General features: G+C 32.4%; 1 protein-coding gene across 5 annotated transcripts in view; it reads left to right on the plus strand.

Moving 5' to 3' along the window:
* Positions 1–13,732, plus strand: part of LOC132950053 (puratrophin-1-like) — a 183,503-nt gene that overhangs the window by 57,143 nt on the left and 112,628 nt on the right. Inside the window, exon 1 of one of the 5 annotated variants that reach the window (XM_061021251.1) lies at positions 548–829. The exons of the other annotated variants lie outside the window; for them this stretch is intronic. The gene's annotated coding sequence lies outside the window, so the exon portion shown is untranslated. Of the gene's footprint in view, positions 1–547; positions 830–13,732 lie in introns of those variants that run through there. 5 annotated transcript variants of the gene reach the window in all.

Raw genomic sequence — 13,732 nt, forward strand, 5'->3', positions numbered from 1 at the left:
TATGTTCACCATATGCCCCACAGGACTTCCGACACTCGGACAGACGGTATTGTGGCGTAATCATCATTGGTGGTCAGCGAAGGGGTATTTTGACGAGGCATATTTTTTTATGAACCATTATAATTATTATTATCATAATTTTGGTACATTATATTTGTATAAATTATAAAAAACTGATCGATGATAATAATTAACCATCGACCAATATATAGTGAATGTAAAAATGGTTAAAACCAAATTTCAAAAAAATTTCAAAAATGTTCTATTTGCTATAATAGGCTATAAAACAAACGCTTTTTGGATATTTTGGAATTGTATTTTTCCTCGGGGAGAAAATATATCATTACGGGCATATTTACCATCATCCACATCCCGTTGAGTATACGAAGTCTCAAATACGCCACCGTCACGTCACTGGCGCCGGGGGTTTCGGTGGGGATATTACGGACCGGGGCAAGACGTCGTCGGAGTACCGTGGTCGTTGTACCGCACAGTTACCGCGGTCCGTAACCGTCACGCCGCCGCCCTCCCGCCATCATCGGCAGTCGCTTCGCTGCCACAGCAGTCTTTCGTTGACCGTCGCGCGTTACAGTTGTTCGTCGCCGCCGCCGCCGCCGCCATCGTTCCGCGCGTTTCTTCACGTCGTTTATTATTAGTGTGCGTGTGTTTGTGTGTGTGTGTATGTGTATGCGTGTGTGTGGTGCGTTATTTTTTATCCTCTAAAATCTGTTTGATAATAATATTTTCGCGTGTTAACCCCGGCTACCCGTCTTTTCGTCTACACGCCGATGTACGGACGTCTCATGATGCACATGTTTGATATTACTATGTGAGTATTATACCTATATATTATATTATATATTATACAATACGTAATAATAATATCGTACAATAAAGTATATTGTATTATATACATTACAGTAGATAGGTACTAGGTTTTTTTATATATATATATATATGAAGGTATGCATCATGCATGATTTCCCGAGTTCGTTTTTCTAACTGCATGTTTTTTTTTTTATACATAATATATGATATTATTATATGTATGCACTGGCCGAACGGCTTTATGTCAGAGACGAGCGCATTCGTTTCGTAATCAAACGTTGTCGTCGTTCGACAAGGTTATTATTATTATTACGGAATATATACTGTATCATTTGTTTTTTATTTTTATCACATTCCAATTATATAGGTACCGTCTTGAGATATATCATACAGACGTGTGCAGTGTGTGCGTGTGATACGTGTGCGGCGTGCGCTACAGTGTGTTATAAGACCACCAATATAGGTACCTTGTACAATCTATACCTTTACATCCTAATCGAGCATCGGATCAGTCTCATCCACCGACTGAGGTTCGACTCAATACTGTGGAATTTGACTTTGCTCGCGATTTAAAATAAAAAATAAATACACGAAAAATAACGCTTGCCGGTATTTAACAAATGCAAGGATACTGTATTATGACTTTTCGACGAGTACCTATACTTATAAGTGATATTATAGGCAGTCGTACCTATTCCCCGTACCTTGTACCTTATAAAGTTATAACTAACTTTTTGTTTCATTTCGCAGTGTCGTGTATTGTTTTATCTAGTTGGATAAACATTTAAAATAGGTGTGACTGTGTGAGTCAGTGAGTGAATCGATCACCACGATGTATTTGTCGGTATATAGGTACTTCCGATAGTTTCATATCGACTCATTCGTACGCCGGTTCGAGTCGCTATACAATCGTAATTTTTAACTCGTAAATCATAATACAGGAACTAATTAAGTTGATTAATACATTTACTCAATTCAATAATGATTATACCAATATTATTTGATAAGAAGAAAAAATAATTATCTTATTCAATATCTTATTAATACCTACTTCAAGTTAAATACATAGATAACTATTATTAATTGGCCACCGTGTATTCAGTAGTTTAAATTGTAGAAATTCAAATTTTTTTTTAGTAATGTTATAAAATATTTTACGATGCATCAGTACATAAAGTATAACTTTACATAGGTAATGCAAATAATTACTTACTATAATATTATTAGAATTAAAAAAAAAAAAAATATATGTAAATAATATGAATCTAAAAGCTAATGAATGTTGTTAGCAAGGTTGCTTGCATATTTTGTATCTATGTAATATTTATAGTTTCCTTCTTTAATACAAATTTATTAGATTAGTTCAGCTTAACTTAGTTTCAATTATAATAACCATATACCTATATTAATGTCTTTTGTTAAAATATCTCATATGATTTACAATAAGTAATTCCGCACTTAAACTTCCGTATATGTCCAAACAAATCATGTATGTACCTCCATACTTAATTAGTGTTTGTTTACCTAAAGAATGTCAAAGTAATAATATAATAGTTCAATTTATTTGATGTCAAAATTGTACAGTGAAAACCATTTGTCAAAAATGTTATTAATATATTATATTGTATAAGTGACTGCCGATCGCCATTCGTTTTGCTCTGTCATCAATCTTTGTAGATGACAAGCTAACCCTCTTCCTTGCCTCTTCTTCTTTTTTGTATAAATCTATATAAATATAAAGTATGATATAGTATACTGTATACAGTATACACATACATTAAACAAATTATATTTATCGAATATATTTAAGTAAATCTAAATTTTCCGATTTTAATCTTTTGACTTTATAAACTATTTCAAATTTCAATTATATATTATATTTTATAGAATTTTTTCGTGAATTTGGTTTTGGGGTATTGTTACTTAAATTTTATTTTCTGCTCTGAGGACACCTGTCCTAATTTTTATTAGTTCATTAGTATTCATTTGTTACTATTATGTATATATAAAGGGTGTGAACAGATCGTATATAGTATATAATAATGGACTAAGAGAGGAGGTGTTTCCAGTCGAGGACAGATGTTTGTGCAGTTGTAAGAGGTGGATGAAAAACAGCTGCAAACGGTGGCGTATTTTTAAGCTACGTACTTTATTCATTTCACATATATAATGATAATGTATATTGTATACAACATTACATGAGCTTTTAATTTCCCATATAATTTTGATATATTAAACTAAATATTGATTATAAATCAAAAAATTGGTACCTATTGGGGTAATATTTAATTATCAATTGTTTAATATTTCCTAGAAAATAGCCATGTACATTGTACCTATATCAGACATTTAACTTTTTGTACATTTCACAGTATCTAATAAATATACATTAACGTTAACCGTTTGAAATCAAATTAATAATTTTATATTATATAGGTTTTTTTGAGAAAGTAGGTACCTCTAATAAACATTTAATTTATAACATTAACAAAAGTATCTCTGCTTAAAAAAAATATCAACTACAGTTATTAAAAATGTATATTTTATATCATAATATTATGAATCGTATGCCTATTTAAAATCCAATAATTATACCCTAACAAAACTATGGACTATGATGAAAATTAACGGAATACTATTCGTTACACAATAATTTACCATTATTACATTACTATACGTATTTGCCTTGCTTTAGTTTTATCTTTATTATTATTATTACCCAACTAATAAATGTATGTGAGTAACATATGGTGTGTCCTAACATTGGTGATAAAAGTAAACTATATAATGCTTTTTTTATGATAATTGACGTATATTATTATATTCTATCACATAAACTGAAATTATAATCCATATATGATATATGCCTAATAAGTGTTATAAAATAAAAACATTCGGTAGTTATCTTAACTAATATTATTACCTATATTTTAGTCAGAATTTCTTTTTATGTGCATTAAAATATTCAGTCGATTCAAAGCAAGTTTCTTGTAGTTTTATTACAAATCAACATTAAATAATATTGAAAGAAATATTTATTTATATTACTAAGACCAATTATTTTTTTTAACTTTTCTAAGATAATATGTATATTGAAGTTACATCAGAGTTTAATATGTTCATAACAAGAAGATGACAATCAAAAATCGTTTTAAAAAGGTATATTATACCTCTAATCACTTTACCAACAGCGATCTGATTAAAAAAAACTACACAGCTTCGTAACAAGAACTGGTTTATTTTGTTGTCAGAAAAAAAAAGAAAAAAGTTCTATCCTTTATGAAATAGCCGCGTGTATAATAAATTAATAGGATTTTTGCCCCCATCAACGTGTGGGTAGACACACGTATTGTTTCGTGGTAATTGGTTCGAACTACTTGTTTGTTGTGTCCGGCTGTAGGTGCTGTTTTATTTCATAATAATTCATAGATAATATAAAGAACATTTAAATAGACGTTTATAGATATTTTTATTAAAACTGATATCGTCAAAATGTTCACACTGACCTCCACAGGAAACCGGACAGACGGTTTAAGGATGTAAACTCTGCCACACACGCCACTTGAATATTATATCAGTCGTTTTTCGTGGCTCGAAATATAACGAGTGATTAACATTAATTCATAAAAGATAATATGGGAATTAACAATAGGAAAAAAATGGAAGTTTCATAAGAATTGTTTTATGTATGAATTTGTAATATAACTATTGTAAAATATTATGAAATTCCTTATAATATAATAAGGTGTAGTATTGGTGCGTTATTAAATGTCTCGCTTGAGATGATAAACAAAAATATAGGTATATAGTAATCTTTTGAAAATATGGTTACAAAAAATTTTAAATATTCAGACTATCGTAAAAATTATTTTTGGAACTTAACGGAGGCGAGATAGACTTCTGTTTATTTAAACCCAAAATACACACTGCCTATATAAGTGTAAAGAAGATGACTGTGCAAATAGAATGGATTGAATTCAAACACTGTTTAAATGTTTATTAGTCGATGGGTATATATTTACCTAAGGGAGAAGCTTCTACTGAAGTCCAACTATGAATTATATCTATTATCAGTATTATCTATATAGTAATCCTTTTCACGTGTGAAATTTTGAAATAATTCATTATAAATAAAATATGTCCTAGAGGTGCATTCAACCATTGTATTTATATTTTTACTATGTGAAACTATATTTCTTTCGAAATATATAGTTATGTACTTGATAGTTATGAGCACTATAACTTATGATAAAAAACATTTTTTTTTTTCAATATTCATGTAATTATATACCTATATCTGGAAAAATACTTAATACAATAAAAAGCAATCCACTTTAATTTAATTTCATTTTTAACGTATTAATTTGATATTAGTAAAATGTGTGTACCTACCTACCTACACTTGTTTATACCTCTTTAGTTTTTGCAGCCTGAAGCAATATTCAGTTCAACACTTGTCTAAAAAGTATTATTTATTTTTCAATGATAATAATATTATATTATAATGAATGTAGAAGATAAAATAGTTTAACTTTACGGAATTAACTATAATTTAATTGCTTCCGTAATTATTGTTGACTGTTGTATTATAATGAATATATTACAGTTATTGTTCTTATTAAATACATTGATTTATAATTTTAATTATAGAGTTAAGGTCAAAATTAATTGATTTTATGAAATTATTGTATTTGTTTTTCATTTATATTAGTTGGCAAATTAATAATTCGTGTAACATAAAACAGTGGCGCATTTAGGTTTCCGTCATGGGGGGGGGGGGATATATGATTTTATCCAGTAGCCCCGCCTTTAAAATTAGAGGCCTTAATTTAGGACTCTGAAATCTTTTGCATATTATATATTATATTATATACAGCGTATGGGGGGATTGATCCCCTTGACCCCCCCCCCCCCCCGCGTAAATACACCACTACTATGAAATATTGTTTTTTTTTTTAACATTTACGAACATTTTTTGGATGCTGATAGTGGTGTTGTATTGTCGTATAAATTATGTACATAGTATATTACGTATTATAATTTATAATACACATATATAAATTCATTTTATATGTATGTCATAATAATTATAATCGAACATCATAAAATGAATTGTCAAAATTATGTCTTCAGCATCTAAAGTCATTAAAAAATAGATGTTTCCAAAGTCACGGGTTCAACTATCGTTATATTATTATCACAGTATTCACAGCACGACACCCAAGACTCGTCCAATTATTCACAATTGGATTTATTTAGAGTGTGTCTCTCTTCGACCTAACCCCCCCCCCTACCTATCTTAAATCTAGTATTGTTATCTATATGTATTATGTATATACTGTTTTCCGACAATCGGTGTCTAATAGACGTAATTCTGCCGCACCATTGATACCGTAATTTTTTTCCTCTGGTTTGTAGTTGTATTATAATAGTCCTCCTTAGCCCACACACATAGTAATAATATATACGTCCGTGCACGTTTTTAACCACTCGTTAAAATGACCTTGCTAACCCTTTGAGTGTAGTTAGTGTGCGTGTGTGCAAAAACAATGTTGTTCAGTTTCTTGCATAAGCATTTACAAAATGTTTTAGTCTTCATCCGATGATCCTTATATGGCGGAATCCGCCGCCCTCTTTCCAATTAACACCCGAGGTCGTCGCTGCGGGTATTTAATCGTTGTGCACGCGACCGTTGGGGTTTTCTTGTATATAAGTACCTACCTATTACCTATACAGCAAGCGCACTTAATACTTATCCATATTTTTACCGCGAGGTCATTACCACAGCCTTTGCTCGGTTTACGAGTGAAGAAAAATAAAATAATAAAAGGGCGGATTTTTATGGCGATTATTTTATTTTTCAATCACGACTGCGTTTTTGCGGACACTACTCGTAGGCGAATATACATATCTATATACATACATTATTATACACACGATTTACGACCGTGTACGCGACATCGGGTCGTAATTATACAATGGAGGTATTTTTTTTCATTATTAATATTATTATTCGTTCTCATCTCGAATCTTACTAAAATAAATAAATACATTATAAACAAAACAACCGAGGACAATTGGATCGCCGTGAACCACCACCGACGTCATATAGTGGTCACTGCAGTTTTCGCGTATCTCGGTATAATAATATATAAATATCGTTATATTATGTCACTGCCACGCGGGCTGAGGGAGTGGTTGGCCGTCGGTCGACCATCGTCGCTCGCGACTGTGTTTCTTTTGCTTTTTTTTTTAGTGTAGCACACTTTCTGCCCACGCCACGACCGTGTTGGATGATAAATCGCGTGCTGAGGCCGTCCGATTCCGATCGACTACTATATTTTCTGCAGGTCGTATATGCAGCGTACGAAATATATGACAAACCCGTCGCGGCCGCTATTCATTAGCCACACGACGGAGGCGGTATAATACCGACGGTTCAGCCGTCCTAGCGTATACTTACACATATTTATCATATACGTTTACATTTAATAATATAATAATAATGTACTCGGATTGCATAAAACGGCGTGTTTACGATATGTCGTCGCGTATGTATAAATCACGTTAAAATATCGCTTATTATACGCATATAACGGATGCAATCTCGTGGGAAACGGTATTTCTTTGAAAAACCTTAAAAGTTAAAACGCTGCAGGTTCTCGTGTTCTTTATTTTTTTATTTTATTTTGGTTCGTGTAACACTAACTATATTATAAGTTTTGTATATAATATATAACATATACACGAGTTACCGACCGTTTAAGTAATTTCTTTTATGTTTGTTTTTTCATCATTTCTAGTTCTATTTAATGCATAATATATTTATATACTTATATACATCACATATACGCCTAAGCATGTGTACTTCCACAAAACCACTCCCGAGATCCCTTTGGTACATCTTTTCCCTCGTTCCGTGTCAGTGTTTGTGCGTGTTATGTAGCAAATATATGTATTAGAGAGCTTTTTGAAATATTTTACTCGTCGACCGCTGTACAGTGTACACATTATGTAGTTTTTATTTGTTAGATTATTTTTTACTGTAGATAACAGTAATCTTACCAACCATTTTTTTTACTTAATCATTATATTTTCTTGTTTTTTTTTTGTACTTGCATGTTAATAATATGACTGTTAACTATATTTATCCCGTCAATGATCTAGACTAAATTTACCAAATTTTGCATATAAATAATTTATATCATAATTTTGGGTCAAAACCCAAATATTTCTTCGATTTCTAATAATTTAATGAAACTTGTTTAGTTGTTTAACACCTTAGGGCGGTAGGTCAATATATTTAAAAGAAGCGGTAGTGCACAAAATGTTGCGGTCAGCTGATTTACTGTTTTTTTTTCGTTCAAGAGTATTCGACCATAACATTAAATTATATTCCATTATCTAATGCGTGTGTACTATTAAAATTGTTAGTAGTTTTTTACTTAAAAAAAATACTACAATAAAAGTAAAAATAGTAGAATAAAGTAATAATTGTAATCAACTATATAATCCGTTAATATAGGGATAGATATTCGTTTATATTTCAATGTATTTATTTTCCAAACAATGTTTCCGGTTTTTCTATTAAAGTTATAAATCCTTTCACCAATATTATTGTGTGTATAGATGGTTGTTCTATACATAATATGTAATTCTAGCGCAGAATTGGGTTATAATATGAAGTTCAAACATGGGACAATACATACAGCCCGGTAACGGTTAGATGCATTCTCGATCCACTAACATAATATTATATTGTACTACGAAAAAAAAATCCTCGGAAAAACGCTAAGTAATGCATATTATTGAAGTTGGTGAGCCTTACATTTGACAAAAGAATGGTTGATTAAAATATATACGCATAAATATTAAATACCTAACTACAAGTGGTATATTATAATTGATTGCGCCTGTATACAACACACACACGGTGCGGCGGCGTCTGCCTCCAGACGCTGCCTAAATTAATTGTATTACGCGTCTAATTTGCATCGACCGGGTCCGTTCACATGGAAAGTCATTGTACCTCCATTTTAACTAGTGTATAATATTATAATATATATTGTATATAGGATATGTATACAACAATGTTATAAATTATAATAATGCTTATAATAATATTATAATACATTAGATAATCTGCACATCGCGCCCGGCGGTATCGCCCGCTTGCATTGGAGAAGTGGGAAGTTGGGTGCATATCTGTTGTTTTATAATACTATTTTACATAGACCACATAATAAACCCGTCGTCGTCGTGTGCGCTTTGTATCAATAAAAACCGTATATTTAACCTTGACCGTTTATAATACATTATATTATTATGTTTATATATATGTTATGAGATTTCGCATTTATATAATAATATAATTTATATTAATATGTTATTATTGTACGTAAATTAGAACTAGTATTTCTAAAAAACATGACAGGCAATTACCGGGGCACAGGATATCTTATTGCATTTGTCTACTTGGACGGGGCTTGTGCTCAAGTCTCAGTGTTATGTGCAGTGTATGTGTGTGTGTGCGCGCGCGCGCGTAGAACAATGCGATAGTGGAGAAGCTTATATGCCGCGGACACAGACAGATGGACAATGGGGAGAAGGGTTCAATGGACTAGCCGTCAACAAAACATCTAATTTATTATTGAAATTATCGTTATTGTGGGGTACGTGTGTCGCTAACGGTAAGCGCTCCAGACTCCGATTGTTCTCTCTCATGTTCATCTCCTTTTTTTCCTTTCGTTTTAATTTTTTAATAGTTCTACGGTGGTGAAACATCGCTGTGCACCGCACCACAATACTTGTAATATACTCTAGATTTTTTTTCTTTTTACTCATAATAATATATAATGTATACCTCTTATGAGCGATGAACCTATTGTATAAAACCACACACATACATTTGTAATACGACTGACCTCTAAATGTTCAGCAGTGGCGTCTTCAAATAGTAATCGACTGATGAGGAAATCTGAACGACTAAGAACTCATCAATCCAAAGATTTCAACTTGAAGGGTGTGAGACATTCCTATATATATATATTATATATATACACCTACTAAAGTACTAAACACAGTTTAAACACACTTTGAAAAATAATGCATTTTGAATTTTCATATGTATGTTTTATATAGGTATTATGATTTAATCATTATTATAAATATCTCGGTCAATGTTCAACCATTTCGCTCCGTTGAAGTTATTATAATTATAAATATCATAATAAATGTATCATTATTTTAGAACCTTTTTTAACGTTTGGTTTAGTCGAGTTTAAACAATTTGCATGATATACACTGTACCTACCTGAACATAAAACTAGATTAATTTTTAAATTAATTGGAAGGTCGGTAAATTAATAAGTGTGATAATTTGTATGTTTTCTTCCCATCTATAATATAATAAATCGAATGCAATAAAAATTGTATAAATGATATATGAGAGTTTTGTCTTGGTGCGTTCTCATATTCCTTACAAACGACCTTCTAAAATGTATCTTGGAATCATAATGTCACTATATTTTTACTGTTATTAGTCATTGCATGGTCTTATACACATGTCTCTGCATGTTGAAAAAACCGTTTTAGATACTACCCAACGCGTGTAATTTGCATTCAATTTACATATGTTTGTTCGTTGCCAACTTTTAAAAATTAATAACGTATTTCTCCAAGACGATGATTTCGGTTGTAACGTCATCTCGTATGCTTGTGTAGTATATTATATGCTATATATTCGAATACATTTGCGGTTTCAGATCTATTGTACACATAATAATATATTATTTCTTCATTAATAACAATATAACAACGATCTATATTCACCGCGTACATAGTATATCGCATATTATTATACGTTTTCGTTTAAACTACAATGGGCCTACACGTATGCTGGTTTTTTTGACATAATATATTATTACACACGCGGTGGACACAATGGAATGGAACATGTCAAATAGACTATTGACCCGCCAAAACGTGCGGTAATGACCGTGAGCGGGACACGATCGTTTCGTTTTCGTTGGGCTCAAGGAGTCACGGTCAACTGTACCTACAGCAAAAGCAGCAACAGCAGAAGCAACATCATGTTACATTGCCAATATTATTACCATACAATAACGTCCGAGCGAACACACAATGGGACGCGAAAAAATTGGCGGAATAACGTAGTGATACAAGCGTGAGTATTCGCAAAGTATAATATTATTATAATATGGTGCGGTGGGCACGGTCAGTTTTCCTTAGAATTTTATTCGTCGTCTAAATTATGAACTCTTAGAGATCGTGTACAGTACCGTCGCTTTACCGTATCCCACGGTACATACTTTATATCACTCTATAGTGAACGTGTACCTATAGTATGCTACACATTACAAATCTACTGAAAGTTATAATTGTTATAATAGTTTCTATTTTATTTAATCACGGCCTATGGTAAAAATACATTGTCGTTTTAATCCAAAAGAATAAGTAAAATGTTGAAGTGTTTTCATTTGATTGTCTTTGAGTGACTTATCGTAAAAAAGATATTATCATTGATTATAAATATTTATAATTATTATAATTATAATGAATAATATTATGCAACAATGCGTATTTGTTAACTGCAGAAAATCGCCAATGAGTTATTATGAATTGATAAATACATTATTTTTGCATCTTTTATACGACGATTTGGATAAATAGAGAAATATATAACGGTCATAAACGGAACTCTAGCTTGTTCAAACTGGTTTCGATATCACATCCTTTAAAAACCTATATTATATTAGATATAATATGAGTGTACTAATTGCTCTCGATTAGTATGATAGTAAAACGATTAAAATATGTCAACTGGTGTTATAATGAAATCATTTGTAGAAAACGGAAATAAGTATTATATTCCAGAACGATTTGTGTGCATGATATTTATACAAAATTACCTCGGTATACTTTAGTTATTAGTTATTACATATTTAATCACTATATAAAGTAAACGAGTGCGAAATTACAAAAAAAAATATTTAGTAATTGCACGAAATTCTATAGGGTAATTCGTCGTGCCCCTCGTGCGTGGACTGTTGACTGTTGACTGTACAGTCATACAGATGAGTAAAAAACGGGTGAAAATAAAGAAAACAATGACGGAAAACAAATGACCGGTACCTACGACTTGACGGCTTGTGTCGGTCTAACGATGTGACATTGAAATATCTCATGACTCGGCCTCGCCGCTGCAGCTTATACTCGCGACTCACACGACGACTTTTGCTATTTTGTTGCAGCGGTCGTGCAGTGCTACGGATAAACGACCTCATGCCGAGACGTCTATTAGTATATTATTATTGTATTATTATTATATACTGTTATTATTTCACAGCCACGGACACGAAATGGTTTTGTATACATTTCTGTTTGTGTGCTACGATGACGATATCGATGTGCAGTGTTCACCAGATCGATCGATCGAGGAGTTGACGTGTCAATTGTTATCACCGCGAGTTGTGTATACTTGTGCCTCGTTAGTGTATAGTATTTTATACAACGGTTATGTGCAGCGGCGGCAAACACACTTAGAGGGTCCTGTATATGTATATTATTATACCTATTATATTATAATAATATATCTACTCAAAATTCGATTGCCAGACGACTGGCCTGCAACGGTTCGTGTCTAGTGACTCACGGAAACAGCTTGTAAAATTATTTTATAGAACATGCCACTATGGAATGTCACACGCAATGTGCCGCAGCCAACTGCAGATGCCGCATCTTCGCCGACGAGAGTCTTTCCGCGCCCTTGGGCTCTGCTGCAACGTTTTTTTTTTTGTATTTTTTTACACAAAACGGCATCAGTCAAAACTGCCAATTAAGACGTAATATTAATGTGTATACTTCCGACGGCCGACGGGAATAGGATATATACAACATATAATCGCTATATAGATTTATCTACATTGCCTACTACAGTACCACTATTAAACCGGTAGACACCATGTGCGATATAATAATATAATGAATTTACGGCCTAAAGGTGTAGGCGTTGTGATGGAGGAGACCAAATAGTGCTGGATGGATCGTTTAGAACCTTATCGTATATAATATGTAGCATATTGTTTTGAAAATATAATAATATGGGTCATGGCGTAGGTATTATTGGTAGGTACTATAGCAAGAGTTGTACAGCTGAGCCAACGAATTCGGTTATATCGCCGTTCAAATCATTTGCACTGAATATATTATATTATATACTGATATTGACTGCGGTGTTACTATATTGCGACTAAAATGACGTATTTAAATACAAAATAATTATAGGGTAAAAAATTATTTCCTTCATGTATCACGCGTGGTAGTGTCCGTTAGTTTCCCATTACATCGCAGGAACGTATAAACTATGAAAAAAAAATTATATATATAACCTATCCGCAACCAAGGAGTCTCGTTAATTTCCTAAGCAGAAACAAAACAGAGTAGACGACGTCGAGGACGGGGCTCGTGATCGATCACAGGAGAAAAAAACGTGACCCGTAACTTTCTTGTGGATTTTTTTTTGTTTTTGGCCAGCTTATACTAGGTACCAATATTTTATCAAGATGCACATTTGAGGCACTGCAATTTTTGTGAGCCATAATCTTACGTCACTCATTTGTATTATTTCTCTTTAGATATTCTCGGTACGCACGTACTTCCGTCGGCCGACCGTTATATCCGTCGTCTTGTGCCGTATGATAATTAATAATTATACATTGCATTTGCTGGATTGATGGACACTCGATACCTATGCAGTGCGGTGCAACTTCAGCATACGAATATCTCATTTTATTGTCGAGACTTCTCGGTTGCGGTCCGCGCGTCTATACATACGCGTTTTAATCTATAATAAAATACGTCCATTAAGGTACAATCCAAAATT

Source organism: Metopolophium dirhodum, chromosome 8 (assembly GCF_019925205.1).
Source record: "Metopolophium dirhodum isolate CAU chromosome 8, ASM1992520v1, whole genome shotgun sequence".
Lineage (NCBI taxonomy): Eukaryota > Metazoa > Arthropoda > Insecta > Hemiptera > Aphididae > Metopolophium > Metopolophium dirhodum.